Here is a 20,835-nt window from a genome sequence, read left to right as displayed (position 1 = left end):
AAACTGCCTTGTTCAGGGGAACAGTGGGTAAACTGCCTTGTTCAGGGAACAGTGGGTTAACTGCCTTGTTCAGGGGAACAGTGGGTTAACTGCCTCGTTCAGGGGAACAGTGGTCAACTGCCTTGTTCAGGGAACAGTGGGTTAGCTGCCTTGTTCAGGGGAACAGTGGGTAAACTGCCTTGTTCAGGGGAACAGTGGGTTAACTGCCTTGTTCAGGGAACAGTGGGTCAACTGCCTTGTTCAGGGAACAGTGGGTTAACTGCCTTGTTCAGGGGAACAGTGGGTCAACTGCCTTGTTCAGGGAACAGTGGGTCAACTGCCTTGTTCAGGGGAACAGTGGGTCAACTGCCTTGTTCAGGGAACAGTGGGTCAACTGCCTTGTTCAGGGAACAGTGGGTTAACTGCCTTGTTCAGGGAACAGTGGGTCAACTGCCTTGTTCAGGGGAACAGTGGGTCAACTGCCTTGTTCAGGGAACAGTGGGTTAACTGCCTTGTTCAGGGAACAGTGGGTTAACTGCCTTGTTCAGGGGAACAGTGGGTCAACTGCCTTGTTCAGGGAACAGTGGGTCAACTGCCTTGTTCAGGGGAACAGTGGGTTAACTGCCTTGTTCAGGGGAACAGTGGGTTAACTGCCTTGTTCAGAAAAAGTGTAATATGCACATACATTTCTACTAACTAGACACAGACGCACATATCAGGGCAACGTTGGTTTGCTAAACTCATGCGAGAAACACATTATCGGGTATAACGGTCGCCTCACGCCGAACTGCGCATGTGCAGTCCGTTAAAGCCACTCCTTCGATATCAAGTATTTTTTACTAAAATAATAACGTGCCAGTTTGTCACTTTCACGAAGTTGGAGTAATAACATGTTCAAATACATAATTCATTGGCTCAAATCTAGGTTTTGTCTTTAGATTTCTAGAAAATGTACAACTAAGGAATCATTTTTAACTTCTGACTTCTCAAACCCCAAATCACGGCATCGGTCGACTTCCTACAGTCTTCTTCCCAGCGGTCCCGGTGGACTCGGGATGTTGCGTCTGGGTTTAGGAAATCTGGTTATGTAATTTCCTCATGAAGTTGAAAGTAAGTTTGCAGGCGAATGCACTTACAAAATGGATGTTGAAACTGTGGCGCACATTTCTCGGCAACATTAGAAGTCGGGTAAAAGTATTGATTTGAAGGAAAGACGAGCAGATTCTGGTAAGTCTAGAGGCAACATACAAACTATTATAAAGTTAGGTCACTGATCATCATGTGTGTAGTGCGAGGGAGAACTTTCATTTTAAGAATACACTAAGAAAATATTCTGATAAATTCTAAATAAATTATATTTAATTATCAGGTGAATGGTAACGTTACTGTTACAAAAATATACATTTCTAATAAGATTTTAGGACGGTTAGCTGAAGCTGAATAGTGAAAAAAAATGTAGGATGGATTTTATCCATCTTCTTAAACAGGGCTCTCTGATCCTGTTCCTGGAGAGATACCATCCTGTAGGTTTTCATTACTATTCAAAACTAGTCACCTGATTAAAATAATGAGTTGGTTTATAAGATAAATCAGGTTAGTTACAACTGGGGTTGGAGTGAAACCCTACCGGAGGGTAACGCTCCAGGAACAGGGTTGAAGTAAAACCCTACCGGAGGGTAACGCTCCAGGAACAGGGTTGAAGTAAAACCCTACCGGAGGGTAACGCCCCAGGAACAGGGTTGAAGTAAAACCGTACAGGAGGGTAGCGCTCTAGGAACAGGGTTAGAGAGCCCTGTAATGATAGGCTCTTCAATAGACTACATCTGTCGGTACAAACTTTGATTGAATAAATTATGACGTCATTTACATAGTTTGCTGCGCTCCCTCACCTAAAAAAAAATACATCACTGATTATCATGCCGACCGACCTGATGGCCTCCGTTGAAAATGTTGTAAAAAATATCAGGCCTCTGCTACATTCTCTGTCCTGCTACTGGAAGGACTATAACATAATGTGAACTGATCTGAACAGGTTTAGACTGGTCATCTATGATATGTAGGTTATATACAGTACATTCTCTGTCCTGCTACTGGAAGGACTATAACATTATGTGAACTGATCTGAACAGGTTTAGACTGGTCATCTATGATATGTAGGCTACAGCCGAGGTATAGACCTCGATCTGCATATCACTAACAACCTGCTACTATACATTATAACCTAGTCTACTTTACATAATATAACATCTACATATCACTAACAACCCACGACTATACATTATAATCTAGTCTACTTTACATAATATAACATCTACATATCACTAACAACCCACGACTATACATTATAACCTAGTCTACTTTACATAATATAACATCTACATATCACTAACAACCCATTACTATACATTATAACCTAGTCTACTTTACATAATATAACATCTACATATCACTAACAACCCACGACTATACATTATAACCTAGTCTACTTTACATAATATAACATATCACTAACAACCCACTACTATACATTATAACCTAGCCTACTTTACATAATATAACATCTACATATCACTAACAACCCACTACTATACATTATAACCTAGCCTACTTTACATAATATAACATCTACATATCACTAACAACCCACTACTATACATTATAACCTAGTCTACTTTACATAATATAACATATCACTAACAACCCACTACTATACATTATAACCTAGCCTACTTTACATAATATAACATCTACATATCACTAACAACCCACTACTATACATTATAACCTAGTCTACTTTACATAATATAACATCTACATATCACTAACAACCCACTACTATACATTATAACCTAGTCTACTTTACATAATATAACATCTACATATCACTAACAACCCACGACTATACATTATAACCTAGTCTACTTTACATAATATAACATATCACTAACAACCCACTACTATACATTATAATCTAGTCTACTTAACATAATGTAAAATATCTTACTTGTTGCAAATAAACTTTCTGAATGGATCAATGATTTCCCCCCTCAGATCAATCATGTCCGTTGTATCCCTCCTGTCTATATTCTCACATACTTTTAGAAAACAACAGATTGAAAGACAATAAATAGCCTACTTTTAATTAAATAATAAAAAATAAGTGTGAGACATGGCCTTGTGTTGCTGTACTGTCTATAACTACCTTAACAAACAGTGACTTATTATTATTATTATTATTATTATTATTATTATTATTATTATTGTTGCTGTACTGTCTATAACTACCTTAACAAACAGTGACTTATTATTATTCATATATATTATTATTATTATTATTGTTGCTGTACTGTCTATAAATACCTTAACAAACAGTGACTTATTATTATTATTATTATTATTATTATTGTTGCTGTACTGTCTATAACTACCTTAACAAACAGTGACTTATTATTATTATTATTATTATTATTGTTGCTGTACTGTCTATAACTACCTTAACAAACAGTGACTTATTATTATTATTATTATTATTATTGTTGCTGTACTGTCTATAACTACCTTAACAAACAGTGTCTTATTATTATTATTATTATTGTTGTTGCTGTACTGTCTATAACTACCTTAACAAACAGTGACTTATTATTATTAATATATATTATTATTATTATTATTATTATTATTATTATTGTTGCTGTACTGTCTATAACTACATTAACAAACAGTGACTTATTATTATTATTATTATTATTATTATTATTATTATTATTATTGTTGCTGTACTGTCTATAACTACATTAACAAACAGTGACTTATTATTATTATTATTATTATTATTATTATTGTTGCTGTACTGTCTATAACTACCTTAACAAACAGTGACTTATTATTATTATTATTATTATTATTGTTGCTGTACTGTCTATAACTACCTTAACAAACAGTGACTTATTATTATTATTATTATTATTATTATTATTATTATTGTTGCTGTACTGTCTATAACTACCTTAACAAACAGTGACTTATTATTATTATTATTATTATTATTGTTGCTGTACTGTCTATAACTACCTTAACAAACAGTGTCTTATTATTATTATTATTATTATTATTGTTGATGTACTGTCTATAACTACCTTAACAAACAGTGACTTATTATTATTAATATATATTATTATTATTATTATTATTATTATTGTTGCTGTACTGTCTATAACTACCTTAACAAACAGTGACTTAATATTATTATTAATAATATTAATATTGTTGCTGTAATGTCTAGAACTCCCTTAACAAACAGTGATTTATTTTTTATTATTATTGACAGTTACCATGGAGATGAAATGTCACAACCACATGTTCATGTGATGCATTAACTCACTTTTTATACATAAATCATTGCCAAAAGCACAAGACATACTGTTGCATGTAGGTCTATATTATTAATGGATTTGTCTTCCTCTGAAGAGGTGAAACAAGGATCGGACCAATATAATATGCGGCGTGGTAAGTGTCCATGGTATTTAATAAGAAAACTTCAACATAACAAATACAAAACAAAGTGAACTGCCAACGAAACAGTCTCGTGTGGCACAAACACTGACACAGGAAAGAACATGGCTGCCTAAATATGGTTCCCAATCAGAGACAACGATAAACACCTGCCTCTAATTGAGAACCAATCTATGCAACCATAGACTTACATAAACACCTAGACTAGTAAACACTCCATAAACATACAAAACCCCTAGACCAGTCAAAACACATAAATCCCCCATGTCACACCCTGGCCTGACCATAATAATAAAGAAAACAAAGATAACTAAGGCCAGGGCGTGACAGTACCCCCAAAGGTGCGGACTCCCGGCCGCACACCTAAATCCATAGGGGAGGGTCTGGGTGGGCGTCTGTCCACGGTGGCGGCTCTGGCGCGGGATGTGGACCCAACTCTACCATAGTCTTAGTCCGTTTTTGTGGCCTCCTAGTAACGGCGACCCTCGCCGCCAACCTAGGACTGGCAACCCTATTAAAGGGCCCCACTGGACTAAACAGACTCCTCCGGACTGAGGGAAGCTCAGGACTGACGGGCAGCTCAGGACTGAGGGTTAGCTCAGGACTGAGGGGTAGCTCAGGACTGAGGGTAGCTCAGGACTGAGGGGTAGCTCAGGCTATTTGACGGCTCTGGCAGCTTCTGGCTGACTGACGTCTCTGGCAGATCCTGGCTGAATGACAGCTCTGGTAGATCCTGGCTGACTGGCGGCTCAGGCATATCCTGGCTGACTGGCGGCTCTGGCGGCTCCTGGCTGACTGACGGCACTGGAAGATCCTGGCTGACTGACGGCACTGGAAGATCCTGGCTGACTGGCGGATCCTGGATGACTGGCGGCTCTGGCGGATCCTGGCTGACTGGCGGCTCTGGCGGCTCCTGGCTGACTGACGGCTCTGGTGGCTCCTGGCTGACTGGCGGCTCTGGCGGCTCCTGGCTGACTGGCGGCTCTGGCAGATCCTGGCTGACTGGCTGCTCTGGCGGCTCCTGGCTGACTGGCGGCTCCTTGCAGACTGGCGGCTCTAGCAGCTCTGGACAGGCGGGAGACTCTAGCAGCTCTGGAAAGGCGGGAGACTCTAGCAGCTCTGGACAGGCGGGAGACTCTGGACAGGCGGGAGACTCTAGCAGCTCTGGACAAGCGGGAGACTCTAGCAGCTCTGGACAGGCGGGAGACTCTAGCAGCTATGGACAGGAGGAAGGCTCTGGCAGCGCTGAAAGGCGGGAGCACCCATAGGGATGAGACGGAGAGACAGCCTGGTGTGGGGGCTGGTGCGTGGAGGTGGCACTGGATAGACCGGACCGTGCAGGTGCACTGGAGCTCTTGAGCACCCAACCTGGCTCGATGCCCACTCTAGCCCGGCCGATACGAGGAGCTGGTATGTACCGCACCGGGCTATGCACCCGCACTGGGGACACCGTGCGCTACACAGCATAACGCGGTGCCTGCCCGGTCCCTCTCGCTCTCCGGTAAGCACAAGTTGGCGCAGGTCTCCTACCTGGCTTCGCCACACTCCCTGTGTGCCACCCCCAAGAATAGACTTACATAAACACCTAGACGAGAAAACACCCCATAAACATACAAACCCCTAGACCAGACAAAACACATGAATCCCCATGTCACACCAAAATAATCAAGAAAACAAAGATAACTAAGGCCAGGGCGTGACAGGATTGATCATATAGAAATATCAAAACATTATTTTTAACTACTACAAAGCAATTACATGTGGCTCAGGAACCACTGACTCACTGCATTATTTTATAGTATTATCAAGACACCTGCTGTTAACTCTTAACTACTTAGGACACCTGCTGTTAACTCTTAACTACTTAGGACACCTGCTGTTAACTCTTAACTACTTAGGACAGCTCACGAGGTGTCCCAAATATCTGCTGACTAGGTGGGACTAGACTTCATACATAGCTTTAATTTATACCCATAAGTGTAAAATGTCTTTATTCTCAGCACTTATACGACAAATTCTCTACTCTGAGACGCTTTTTGGATATGGGCCCAGATCTCAGAGTTCATTACAGTGTTGAGACGGCGAAGTCTATTGTTCAATTTGCTTTTTTGCTTTACGGTCAGGGACAGTATGAGTGTAGCCAGATCCTTTTCACTCTCTGTCCTTGTTTCATTTTGTGGTTCACTGGATTTGTGGAGACCTGCTAGCTAGCCAAGCTAGTCGGCACAGCTAGATAAGCTAGCTAGCTACTCTACCAGTAGCATCCTAGTTATCCTAGCTACCACTACATCATTTCTGGCTGCCTGCATTTCTTGTGGACCGATGGAGCTCCCCGGTTGTTTCTTCCACCTGTTAAATCCCGTGAAGGCTTCTCCCTCTCTCGTTGACGGATGCTGGCTACCTCTGTCCGGTTCTCCTCTCTTCACTAGATGGACGGTAACTTTAGTGTTTAACCCCTCTGTATCCAAGGACTGAACTTTTGAATATTATTTTCAGGGAGCCTCAAGTAGGACACATTACTTTTTTTCTGATGACTGGTTCATTGCATCCGCCATGGTTTCATAACATTACCATATGTCCCTAGTTATGAGGTAATTGTGTAAAAACAGGCCTTATTTCTGGTCATGTTTTTACACCTGCCAGCTCCTATTAGTTCTATTGAGCACCGTGGCACCATCTCACTTTCTGAACTTTCAGCTCATTGTTCTGCGTCACAATGCCAGCTTCTCTATTGTATCAATGAGACCTGTCGACATTAACCGTGAACATTGACCTCAGGTAGCTTATTATTAACAAGGTTACGGCTACTTTGTGAGAACTCACTGTTCACCTGTGAACACGTTAAAGCCTGTGTACATGTTAAAACCTCTAGCATCCCGCTAGTGGGACACCTCGACAACATCCGGTGAAATTGCAGAGCGCAAAATTCAAATTACAGAAATATAAATATTTAACTTTCATGAAGATACAAGTGTCATACATCAAAATAAAGCTTCTTGTTAATCCAGCCGCTGTGTCAGATTTCAAAAAGGCTTTAGGGCAAAAGTATACCATGCGATTATCTGAGGACAGCACCCCGCATACAAAAGCATGCAATCATTTTCCAGCCAAGTAGAGGAGTCACGAAAGTCAGAAATAACGATACCATTATTCACTTACCTTTGATGATCTTCATATGGTTGCACTCTCAAGACTCCATGTTACACAATAAATGTTTGTTTTAGTTTGTTCTAGTTCATTCGAACCGACCACTCATGAAATGCTGTCATTCTTCTTCCTTTCTCAGAATACAATCGTGAAACAATGTCTAAAGACTGTTGACATCTAGTGGAAGCCATAGGAACTGCAATCTGGGTCCTATCCACTTATGTTGTCGATAGGCTTTCAATGGAAAAACACTAACATCAAAAGAATCCCACTTCCTGGATGGCTTTTCCTCAGGTTTTCGCCTGCCATATCAGTGTTTTATTATTTAAACAGTTATTTGAACAGTTTTGGAAACTTTAGAGTGTTTTCAATCCAATACTACCATGCATATGCATATCCTAGCTTCAGGCCTGAGGCAGTTTATTTTGGGCTTTTCATCCAAACCATTCAATACTGCCCTCGTTCCCTTAAAGGTTCAGGTAACCCAGTTGTGATGCCCTGCGCATAGCCATTCAAACGTTGTCTGGGTTCAGGTAACCCAGTTGTCCAGTAGTGATGTCCCAGTTGTCTGCGCATATAGCCATCAAATGTTAAGGTTCAGGTAACCCAGTTGTCTGGCGCAGCCATCAAACGTTAAGGTTCAGGTAACCCAGTTGTCTGGCGCATAGCCATCAAACGTTAAGGTTCAGGTAACCCAGTTGTCTGGCGCAGAGCCATCAAACTTTAAGGTTCAGGTAACCCAGTTGTCTGGCGCAGAGCCATCAAACGTTAAGGTTCAGGTAACCCAGTTGTTGTCTGGCGCAGAGCCATCAAACGTTAAACAGGTAACCCAGTTGTCTGTTCAGGTAACCCAGTTGTCTGGCGCAGAGCCATCAAACGTTAAGCATTTGAACCATAATTGTTTTGTTTTTCAGAAAAAGGTATACAATCAAAACAAAACACATGTCCCTGTCCTATTTATCAAGATGTGGCAGATTTAAACAGCCTGAAGAAATGTTAAGAAATGACACTTTTTTGGCGACTTGTTGTTTCTTAATGGCTGCTGGGTAATTTGATATGTATCGAAATGTTCGTTTGTAGGCATCGAATTGAGCGAATGCTGCGCAGGTTCACTGAGTTACAAACCAAATGGACAGATCTAGCTCATTGATTTCTAGATCTGACTCAGTTGCTACCTCAGATTATGATTTTTAATTAGTAAATATTTCCAATAGATGGCAGCATAAGACCACGATGCATCAAATATAGGTTACAGGCTACAAGCAGCAATATGATGGACCATGAAGCATCAGTTATAGGCTACAAGCAGCAATATGATGGACCATGAAGCATCAGTTATAGTCTACAAGCAGCAATATGATGGACCATGAAGCATCAGTTATAGTCTACAAGCAGCAATATGATGGACCATGAAGCATCAGTTATAGTCTACAAGCAGCAATATGATGGACCATGAAGCATCAGTTATAGTCTACAAGCAGCAATATGATGGACCATGAAGCATCAGTTATAGTCTACAAGCAGCAATATGATGGACCATGAAGCATCAGTTATAGTCTACAAGCAGCAATATGATGGACCATGAAGCATCAGTTATAGTCTACAAGCAGCAATATGATGGACCATGAAGCATCAGTTATAGTCTACAAGCAGCAATATGATGGACCATGAAGCATCAGTTATAGTCTACAAGCAGCAATATGATGGACCATGAAGCATCAGTTATAGTCTACAAGCAGCAATATGATGGACCATGAAGCATCAGTTATAGTCTACAAGCAGCAATATGATGGACCATGAAGCATCAGTTATAGACTACAAGCAGCATTATGATGGACCATGAAGCATCAGTTATAGTCTACAAGCAGCAATATGATGGACCATGAAGCATCAGTTATAGTCTACAAGCAGCAATATGATGGACCATGAAGCATCAGTTATAGTCTACAAGCAGCAATATGATGGACCATGAAGCATCAGTTATAGTCTACAAGCAGCAATATGATGGACCATGAAGCATCAGTTATAGACTACAAGCAGCAATATGATGGACCATGAACCATCAGTTATAGACTACAAGCAGCAATATGATGGACCATGAAGCATCAGTTATAGTCTACAAGCAGCAATATGATGGACCATGAAGCATCAGTTATAGTCTACAAGCAGCAATATGATGGACCATGAAGCATCAGTTATAGTCTACAAGCAGCAATATGATGGACCATGAACCATCAGTTATAGTCTACAAGCAGCAATATGATGGACCATGAAGCATCAGTTATAGTCTACAAGCAGCAATATGATGGACCATGAACCATCAGTTATAGACTACAAGCAGCAATATGATGGACCATGAAGCATCAGTTATAGTCTACAAGCAGAAATATGATGGATCATGAAGCATCAGTTATAGTCTACAAGCAGCAATATGACCATGAAGCATCAGTTATAGTCTACAAGCAGCAATATGATGGACCATGAAGCATCAGTTATAGGCTACAAGCAGCAATATGATGGACCATGAAGCATCAGTTATAGTCTACAAGCAGCAATATGATGGACCATGAAGCATCAGTTATAGACTACAAGCAGCAATATGATGGACCATGAAGCATCAGTTATAGTCTACAAGCAGCAATATGATGGACCATGAAGCATCAGTTATAGGCTACAAGCAGCAATATGATGGACCATGAAGCATCAGTTATAGTCTACAAGCAGCAATATGATGGACCATGAAGCATCAGTTATAGACTACATCAGTTATAGTCAGCAATATGATGGACCATGAAGCATCAGTTATAGTCTACAAGCAGCAATATGATGGACCATGAAGCATCAGTTATAGACTACAAGCAGCAATATGATGGACCATGAAGCATCAGTTATAGTCTACAAGCAGCAATATGATGGACCATGAAGCATCAGTTATAGTCTACAAGCAGCAATATGATGGACCATGAAGCATCAGTTATAGTCTACAAGCAGCAATATTATAGCAATGATGGACCATGAAGCATCAGTTATAGTCTACAAGCAGCAATATGATGGACCATGAAGCATCAGTTATAGTCTACAAGCAGCAATATGATGGACCATGAAGCATCTAGTTATAGAAGCATCAGTTATAGTCAAAGCAGCAATATGATGGACCATGAAGCATCAGTTATAGTCTACAAGCAGCAATATGATGGACCATGAAGCATCAGTTATAGTCTACAAGCAGCAATATGATGGACCATGAAGCATCAGTTATAGTCTACAAGCAGCAATATGATGGACCATGAAGCATCAGTTTATAGTCTACAAGCAGCAATATGACCATGAAGCATCAGTTATAGTCTACAAGCAGCAATAGACCATGAAGCATCAGTTATAGTCTACAAGCAGCAATATGATGGACCATGAAGCATCAGTTATAGACTACAAGCAGCAATATGATGGACCATGAAGCATCAGTTATAGTCTACAAGCAGCAATATGATGGACCATGAAGCATCAGTTATAGTCTACAAGCAGCAATAGACCATGAAGCATCAGTTATAGTCTACAAGCAGCAATATGATGGACCATGAAGCATCAGTTATAGTCTACAAGCAGCAATATGATGGACCATGAAGCATCAGTTATAGACTACAAGCAGCAATATGATGGACCATGAAGCATCAGTTATAGTCTACAAGCAGCAATATGATGGACCATGAAGCATCAGTTATAGTCTACAAGCAGCAATATGATGGACCATGAAGCATCAGTTATAGTCTACAAGCAGCAATATGATGGACCATGAAGCATCAGTTATAGTCTACAAGCAGCAATATGATGGACCATGAAGCATCAGTTATAGTCTACAAGCAGCAATATGATGGACCATGAAGCATCAGTTATAGACTACCAAGCAGTTATAGTCAATATGATGGACCATGAAGCATCAGTTATAGTCTACAAGCAGCAATATGATGGACCATGAAGCATCAGTTATAGTCTACAAGCAGCAATATGATGGACCCATAAGCATCAGTTATAATCTAGACAATATGATGGACAAGCAGCAATATGATGGACCATGAAGCATCAGTTATAGTCTACAAGCAGCAATATGATGGACCATGAAGCATCAGTTATAGTCTACAAGCAGCAATATGATGGACCATGAAGCATCAGTTATAGTCTACAAGCAGCAATATGATGGACCATGAAGCATCAGTTATAGTCTACAAGCAGCAATATGATGGACCATGAAGCATCAGTTATAGACTACAAGCAGCAATATGATGGACCATGAAGCATCAGTTATAGTCTACAAGCAGCAATATGATGGACCATGAAGCATCAGTTATAGTCTACAAGCAGCAATATGATGGACCATGAAGCATCAGTTATAGTCTACAAGCAGCAATATGATGGACCATGAAGCATCAGTTATAGTCTACAAGCAGCAATATGATGGACCATGAAGCATCAGTTATAGTCTACAAGCAGCAATATGATGGACCATGAAGCATCAGTTATAGACTACAAGCAGCAATATGATGGACCATGAAGCATCAGTTATAGACTACAAGCAGCAATATGATGGATCATGAAGCATCAGTTATAGTCTACAAGCAGCAATATGATGGACCATGAAGCATCAGTTATAGTCTACAAGCAGCAATATGATGGACCATGAAGCATCAGTTATAGTCTACAAGCAGCAATATGATGGACCATGAAGCATCAGTTATAGTATAGGACCATGAAGCATCAGTTATAGCAGCAATATGATGGACCATGAAGCATCAGTTATAGACTACAAGCAGCAATATGACCATGAAGCATCAGTTATAGTCTACAAGCAGCAATATGATGGACCATGAAGCATCAGTTATAGTCTACAAGCAGCAATATGATGGACCATGAAGCATCAGTTATAGTCTACAAGCAGCAATATGATGGACCATGAAGCATCAGTTATAGAGCTACAAGTTAGCAATAATGATGGACCATGAAGCATCAGTTATAGTCTACAAGCAGCAATATGATGGACATAAAATAGCAGCACCACAGACTATATGTCCCATGATTTTCTAAAATGGTCTCATTACTTTAGTGATGGATCTCTGTTTAGTTGTCACTGTGTTAACCACAACCAACATGTTGGATCTCTGTTTAGTTGTCACTGTGTTAATAACCACAACCAACATGTTGGATCTCTGTTTAGTTGTCACTGTGTTAATAACCACAACCAACATGCTGGATCTCTGTTTAGTTGTCACTGTGTTAACCACAACCAACATGTTGTATCTCTGTTTAGTTGTCACTGTGTTAATAACCAAAACCAACATGATGGATCTCTGTTTAGTTGTCACTGTGTTAACCACAACCAACATGTTGGATCTCTGTTTAGTTGTCACTGTGTTAACCACAACCAGCATGTTGGATCTCTGTTTAGTTGTCACTGTGTTAACCACAACCAACATGTTGGATCTCTGTTTAGTTGTCACTGTGTTAATAACCACAACCAACATGTTGGATCTCTGTTTAGTTGTCACTGTGTTAACCACAACCAACATGTTGGATCTCTGTTTAGTTGTCACTGTGTTAATAACCACAACCAACATGATGGATCTCTGTTTAGTTGTCACTGTGTTAACCACAACCAACATGTTGGATCTCTGTTTAGTTGTCACTGTGTTAATAACCACAACCAACATGTTGGATCTCTGTTTAGTTGTCACTGTGTTAATAACCACAACCAACATGATGGATCTCTGTTTAGTTGTCACTGTGTTAACCACAACCAACATGCTGGATCTCTGTTTAGTTGTCACTGTGTTAACCACAACCAACATGCTGGATCTCTGTTTAGTTGTAACTGTGTTAACCACAACCAACATGCTGGATCTCTGTTTAGTTGTCACTGTGTTAACCACAACCAACATGTTGGATCTCTGTTTAGTTGTCACTGTGTTAACCACAACCAACATGTTGGATCTATGTTTAGTTGTTACTGTGTTAACCACAACCAACATGTTGGATCTCTGTTTAGTTGTTACTGTGTTAATAACCACAACCAACATGTTGATCTCTGTTTAGTTGTCACTGTGTTAACCACAACCAACATGCTGGATCTCTGTTTAGTTGTCACTGTGTTAACCACAACCAACATGCTGGATCTCTGTTTAGTTGTCACTGTGTTAACCACAACCAACATGCTGGATCTCTGTTTAGTTGTCACTGTGTTAACCACAACCAACATGTTGGATGGTCACTGTGTTATCTCTGTTTAGTTGTCACTGTGTTAACCACAACCAACATGTTGGATCTCTGTTTAGTTGACACTGTGTTATCCACAACCAACATGCTGGATCTCTGTTTAGTTGTCACTGTGTTAACCACAACCAACATGTTGGATCTCTGTTTAGTTGTCACTGTGCTAATAATCACAACCAACATGTTGGATCTCTGTTTAGTTGTCACTGTGTTAATAACCACAACCAACATGCTGGATCTCTGTTTAGTTGTCACTGTGTTAATAACCACAACCAACATGCTGGATCTCTGTTTAGTTGTCACTGTGTTAACCACAACCAACATGTTGTATCTCTGTTTAGTTGTCACTGTGTTAACCACAACCAACATGTTGTATCTCTGTTTAGTTGTCACTGTGTTAACCACAACCAACATGTTGGATCTCTGTTTAGTTGTCACTGTGTTAACCACAACCAACATGTTGGATCTCTGTTTAGGGGTCAGTGCTCTAAAATGAGTCTCTCTGGGGAGAGAAAGGAGAGAAAGGAGGGGGGCCTGCATCTAAAAGGAGTCTCTCTGAGGAGAGCGAGGAGGGGGGCCTGCCTCTAAAAGGAGTCTCTCTGGAGAACATGACACCAAAGCTAAGAGGTGAGATGACAATGTTGTTTTAGAATTGATTAAGAGTTTGTTTCTAAACGGTACATCCACCATTTTTCACATGTATTATTTTCCCCAGAAATGATTGCTGATGGCCTTCATGTGTCTGTAACATATTGTTTTTCTAGGATTTTACAGTTTTTTCTGATTGCTTGCTTATCTTATATCTTATCTTATTTCTGCAAAACTCTGCACACTAACCACAACCTAACCTAACCACAACCTAACCTAACCTAACCTCCACAACCCTAACCACAACCTAACCTAACCACAACCTAACCAACCTAACCTAACCTAACCACAACCTAACCACAACCTAACCTAACCTATCCACAAACCTAACCTAACCACAACCTAACCTAACACAAACCTAACCACAACCTAACCTAACCACAACCTAACCTATCCACAACCTAACCTAACCACAACCTAACCACAACCTAACCACAACCTAACCTAACCACAACCTAACCACAACCTAACCACAACCTAACCACAACCTAACCACAACCTAACCACAACCTAACCACAACACATGACATCAAAGTAACAAAACATTATACATCTCTTGCAAAAGAAAAACAATTCTTGCAAAACTCTTTAAACACTTAAAACATGTTTTGTTGTTGCTGCAACACAAACCATCCTTTGAATAAGAACACAAAGCACCAACTACACACTGACAGTATAAATGAAAACCACTTGAGACTTTTGCTTTTCCGGTGTGCAGGGCATAATAATCACACATAACACACAGGTATCTGGATGTGTAAAGGCTGTGTATTCTGAACATAACACACAGGTATCTGGATGTGTAAAGGCTGTGTATTCTGAACATGACACACAGGTATCTGGATGTGTAAAGGCTGTGTATTCTGAACATGACACACAGGTATCTGGATGTGTAAAGGCTGTGTATTCTGAACATAACACACAGGTATCTGGATGTGTAAAGGCTGTGTATTCTGAACATAACACACAGGTATCTGGATGTGTAAAGGCTGTGTATTCTGAACATAACACACAGGTATCTGGATGTGTATAGTATGGCTGTGTATTCTGAACATGACACACAGGTATCTGGATGTGTAAAGGCTGTGTATTCTGAACATGACACACAGGTATCTGGATGTGTAAAGGCTGTGTATTCTGAACATAACACACAGGTATCTGTATGTGTATTCTGAACATAACACACACAGGTATCTGGATGTGTAAAGTATGGCTGTGTATTCTGAACATAACACACAGGTATCTGGATGTGTAAAGGCTGTGTATTCTGAACATAACACACAGGTATCTGGATGTGTAAAGGCTGTGTATTCTGAACATAACACACAGGTATCCTGATGTGTAAAGTATGGCTGTGTATTCTGAACATAACACACAGGTATCTGGATGTGTAAAGTATGGCTGTGTATTCTGAACATAACACACAGGTATCTGGATGTGTAAAGGCTGTGTATTCTGAACATAACACACAGGTATCTGGATGTGTAAAGGCTGTGTATTCTGAACATAACACACAGGTATCTGGATGTGTAAAGTATGGCTGTGTATTCTGAACATAACACACAGGTATCTGGATGTGTAAAGGCTGTGTATTCTGAACATAACACACAGGTATCTGGATGTGTAAAGGCTGTGTATTCTGAACATAACACACAGGTATCTGGATGTGTAAAGTATGGCTGTGTATTCTGAACATAACACACAGGTATCTGGATGTGTAAAGGCTGTGTATTCTGAACATAACACACAGGTATCTGGTGTATGTGTAAACATAACACACAGCTGTGTATTCTGAACATAACACACAGGTATCTGGATGTGTAAAGTATGGCTGTGTATTCTGAACATAACACACAGGTATCTGGATGTGTAAAGTATGGCTGTGTATTCTGAACATAACACACAGGTATCTGGATGTGTAAAGTATGGCTGTGTATTCTGAACATAACACACAGGTATCTGGATGTGTAAAGTATGGCTGTGTATTCTGAACATAACACACAGGTATCTGGATGTGTAAAGTATGGCTGTGTATTCTGAACATAACACACAGGTATCTGGATGTGTAAAGGCTGTGTATTCTGAACATAACACACTATCAATACAAATAAGGGGAAAATACTTCTTATTTTCTCTAAATGTTCCAACAAACAACAAAAGCTCAGTAGAAGAAAAAACAAGTAATTGTTTTGGGCGACTTTTCTCCTTCTTTGTGGGTCTGGAATAAGACTTCATCCACATCAATTCAAATTCAATCAAATGTATTTATGAAGCCCTTCATACATCAGCTGATGTCTCAAAGTGCTGTACAGAAACCCAGCCTAAAACCCCTAACAGCAAGCAATGCAGGTGTAGAAGCACGGTGGCTAAGACAAACCCCTACAAAGGCCAAAACCTAGGAAGAAACCTAGAGAGGAACCAGGCTATGTAGGGTGGCCAGTCCTCTTCTGGCTGTGCCGGGTGGAGATTATAACAGAACATGGCCAAGATGTTCAAATGTTCATAGATGACAAGCAGGGTCAAATAATAATAATCACAGTGGTTGTAGAGGGTTCAACAGGTCAGCACCTCAGGAGTAAATGTCAGTTGGCTTTTCAAAGCTGATGATTCAGAGTACATCTACTGTCTCTAGCGAGTTGAAAACAGCAGGTCTGGGACAGGTAGCAGGTCTGGGACAGGTAGCATGTCCGGTGAACAGGTCAGGGTTCCGTAGCCACAGGCAGAACATTTGAAACTGAAGCAGCAGCTTGACCAGCTGGACTGGGGACAGCAAGGAGTCATCAGGCCAGGTAGTCCTGAGGCATGGTCCTAGGGCTCAGGTCCTCAGAGAGAGAGAAAGAGAGAAAAATAGAGATATACTTAAATTCACACAGGACACCAGATAAGACAGGATAAATACTCCAGATATAACAGACTGACCCCGCCCCGCCCACCCCCTTTATAGGATGTTAGGAAGTGTCTGAATACTATATATATATATATAGAACCCTTTATAGGAGGTTAGGAAGTGTCTGAGTATACAGTATATATAGAATATATATAGAACCCTTTATAGGAGGTTAGGAAGTGTCTGAGTATACAGTATATATAGAATATATATAGAACCCTTTATAGGAGGTTAGGAAGTGTCTGAGTATACAGTATATATAGAATATATATAGAACCCTTTATAGGAGGTTAGGAAGTGTCTGAGTATACAGTATATATAGAACATATATAGAAGCCTTTATAGGAGGTGCTAAACCTTAAACATTTTCTGGTCATGGTTAACCATATTTGTTTTCAGAAAAGGTATACCACCTAACTAAAACGTATCTCCCTGTCCTCTTTTTCAAGATGTGGCCGATTTAAACAGCCAGAAGACATTTTTTAAATTAAGAAACAACACTTTTTTGATGACTTATTTCTAAATGGCTGCTGGGTAATTTGTTATGCATCTAAATGTTCGTTCGTCGGCATCGGATTGAGTGAAAGCTGCGCAGTTTCACTGAGTTAGGAAACAAATGGACAGGTATAGCTCATTGATTTGTAGATCTGACGCAGTTGCTACCTCAGATTATGAGCCTAGCAGGTGTCGTGAATGAGTTATGTAGTACCCACAGAAGGCCACAGGGAGGAGCAAGAGACCTATAAACCCATAATGTTTTTTTGCCTTAAAATCCCCAAACCTAACAATCAATCAAATGTATTTATAAAGCTCTTTTTTTTACATCAGCATATAACCCTATGTATTACCTATTTTAGCCTAAATCCTAATTATTTTAGAAACTGTTTTAGTAATAATATTATGTTAGTAAATACCATTATAGTACTAAAAGCATTTTGATTATTTTGTTAATCAAGACCTGTCTCAGCATTTTGCTGTTTTTGTTTTGTTATTTTATTATATTTATAATTGCAAGGCAGAACACTTGATCAACAAGCCACATCTGTTTGATTTTTCAAATGTGGTTTGAACTGGGTGACCAAGTAACTTCTATGTGAAAGTCCAGCAATTGGCGTGTGATAGGTGGGGCAGGTTAGAGATCTAAGGAATTAACCAGAAAAATACACTTTATTTCTCAGCAGCCCCACCAACGTCTGTAGGTGAATTAATAATTTTTAATTGTAACATTTCCAATAGATGGGAGCATATGACCAAGAAGCATCAGTTATAGACTACAAGCAGCAATATGATGGACCATGAAGCATCAGTTATAGTCAACAAGCAGCAATATGATGGACCATGAAGCATCAGTTATAGGCTACAAGCAGCAATATGATGGACATAAAATAGCAGGCAACCACAGACTATCGTCTGTGGACCTATCCAAATAGGTCCACAGACGATGCAATCTCAACCACACTGCACACTGCCCTAACCCACCTGGACAAGAGGAATACCTATGTGAGAATGCTGTTCATCGACTACAGCTCGGCATTCAACACCATAGTACCCTCCAAGCTCGTCATCAAGCTCGAGACCATGGGTCTCGACCCCGCCCTGTGCAACTGGGTACTGGACTTCCTGACGGGCCGCCCCCAGGTGGTGAGGGTAGGCAACAACATCTCCTCCCCGCTGATCCTCAACACGGAGGCCCCACAAGGGTGCGTTCTGAGCCCTCTCCTGTACTCCCTGTTCACCCACGACTGCGTGGCCATGCACGCTCCAACTCAATCATCAAGTTTGCGGACGACACAACAGTGGTAGGCTTGATTACCAACTACGACGAGACGGCCTACAGGGAGGAGGTGAGGGCCCTCGGAGTGTGGTGTCAGGAAAATAACCTCACACTCAACGTCAACAAAACTAAGGAGATGATTGTGGACTTCAGGAAACAGCAGAGGGATCACCCCCTATCCACATCGATGGAACAGTAGTGGAGAGGGTAGCTAGTTTTAAGTTCCTCGGCATACACATCACAGACAAACTGAATTGGTCCACTCACACTGACAGCGTCGTGAAGAAGGCGCAGCAGCGCCTATTCAACCTCAGGAGGCTGAAGAAATTCGGCTTGTCACCAAAAGCACTCACAAACTTCTACAGATGCACAATCGAGAGCATCCTGGCGGGCTGTATCACCGCCTGGTACGGCAACTGCTCCGCCCTCAACCGTAAGGCTCTCCAGAGGGTAGTGAGGACTGCACAACGCATCACCGGGGGCAAACTACCTGCCCTCCAGGACACCTACACCACCCGTTGTTACAGGAAGGCCATAAAGATCATCAAGGACATCAACCACCCGAACCACTGCCTGTTCACCCCGCTATCATCCAGAAGGCGATGTCAGTACAGGTGCATCAAAGCTGGGACCGAGAGACTGAAAAACAGCTTCTATCTCAAGGCCATTAGACTGTTAAACAGCCACCACTAACATTGAGTGGCTGCTGCCAACACACTGTCATTGACACTGACCCAACTCCAGCCATTTTAATAATGGGAATTGATGGGAAATGATGTAAATATATCACTAGCCACTTTAAACAATGCTACCTTATATAATGTTACTTACCCTACATTATTCATCTCATATGCATATGTATATACTGTACTCTACATCATCGACTGCATCCTTATGTAACACATGTATCACTAGCCACTTTAACTATGCCACTTTGTTTACTTTGTCTACACACTCATCTCATATGTATATACTGTACTCGATATCATCTACTGTATGCTGCTCTGTACCATCACTCATTCATATATCCTTATGTACATGTTCCTTATCCCCTTACACTGTGTATAAGACAGTAGTTTTGGAATTGTTAGTTAGATTACTTGTTGGTTATCACTGCATTGTCGGAACTAGAAGCACAAGCATTTCGCTACACTCGCATTTAACATCTGCTAACCATGTGTATGTGACAAATAACATTTGATTTGATTTGATTTCTAAAATGGTCTCATTACTTTAGTTAGCTCTATATCTCATATTAAGGCTGTGTTACTTTTGGGTGAGAAAAAAAGTAACTATAGCAGATATTGAATCCCAGGTAAATAATCACTAGTCAGAACCTCAACCTTAGTATAAATGCATTATAAAAATCATCTTAATATCTGATATTGCGAGTAAACAACCTCAGAATAGAAAAGACAGAGTACGTCTTCCAGCCCGTCAATAAATGACATCATGCAACCCAGCAGTTGGCAAATAGCACATTTTCCACCGGGATTCAAACCAGCCACCTTTAGGGCACAGGTCCAACTCCTTAACCACTGGGTGAAAACCTGAGTTAATCTTGGGGAATAAGCCTGAGTTAATCTTGGGGAATAAGCCTGAGTTAATCTTGGGGAATAAGCCTGAGTTA

General features: G+C 40.6%; 3 long non-coding RNA genes across 3 annotated transcripts; 2 read left to right on the top strand and 1 right to left on the bottom strand.

The window, feature by feature from the left end:
• Window positions 1-881: 881 nt before the first annotated feature.
• LOC127926975 (uncharacterized) lies at window positions 882-20,416 on the top strand. The gene is made up of 3 exons (XR_008125760.1): window positions 882-1,206; window positions 14,373-14,523; window positions 18,668-20,416. It is a non-coding gene; the product is annotated as an uncharacterized LOC127926975 (long non-coding RNA).
• On the bottom strand, window positions 2,202-2,954 carry LOC127926976 (uncharacterized). The gene is made up of 3 exons (XR_008125761.1): window positions 2,893-2,954; window positions 2,393-2,828; window positions 2,202-2,328 (listed from the first exon to the last, which is right to left on the bottom strand). It is a non-coding gene; the product is annotated as an uncharacterized LOC127926976 (long non-coding RNA).
• LOC127926977 (uncharacterized) lies at window positions 14,922-16,630 on the top strand. Its single transcript, XR_008125762.1, has 3 exons — window positions 14,922-15,559; window positions 15,735-16,249; window positions 16,353-16,630. It is a non-coding gene; the product is annotated as an uncharacterized LOC127926977 (long non-coding RNA).
• Window positions 20,417-20,835: the final 419 nt, after the last annotated feature.

This window comes from Oncorhynchus keta, unplaced genomic scaffold (genome assembly GCF_023373465.1).
Source record: "Oncorhynchus keta strain PuntledgeMale-10-30-2019 unplaced genomic scaffold, Oket_V2 Un_contig_8780_pilon_pilon, whole genome shotgun sequence".
NCBI classification, from domain to species: domain Eukaryota; kingdom Metazoa; phylum Chordata; class Actinopteri; order Salmoniformes; family Salmonidae; genus Oncorhynchus; species Oncorhynchus keta.
Note: the sequence above shows the minus strand (reverse complement) of the source record. Positions and strands in the feature narration are given on the sequence as shown.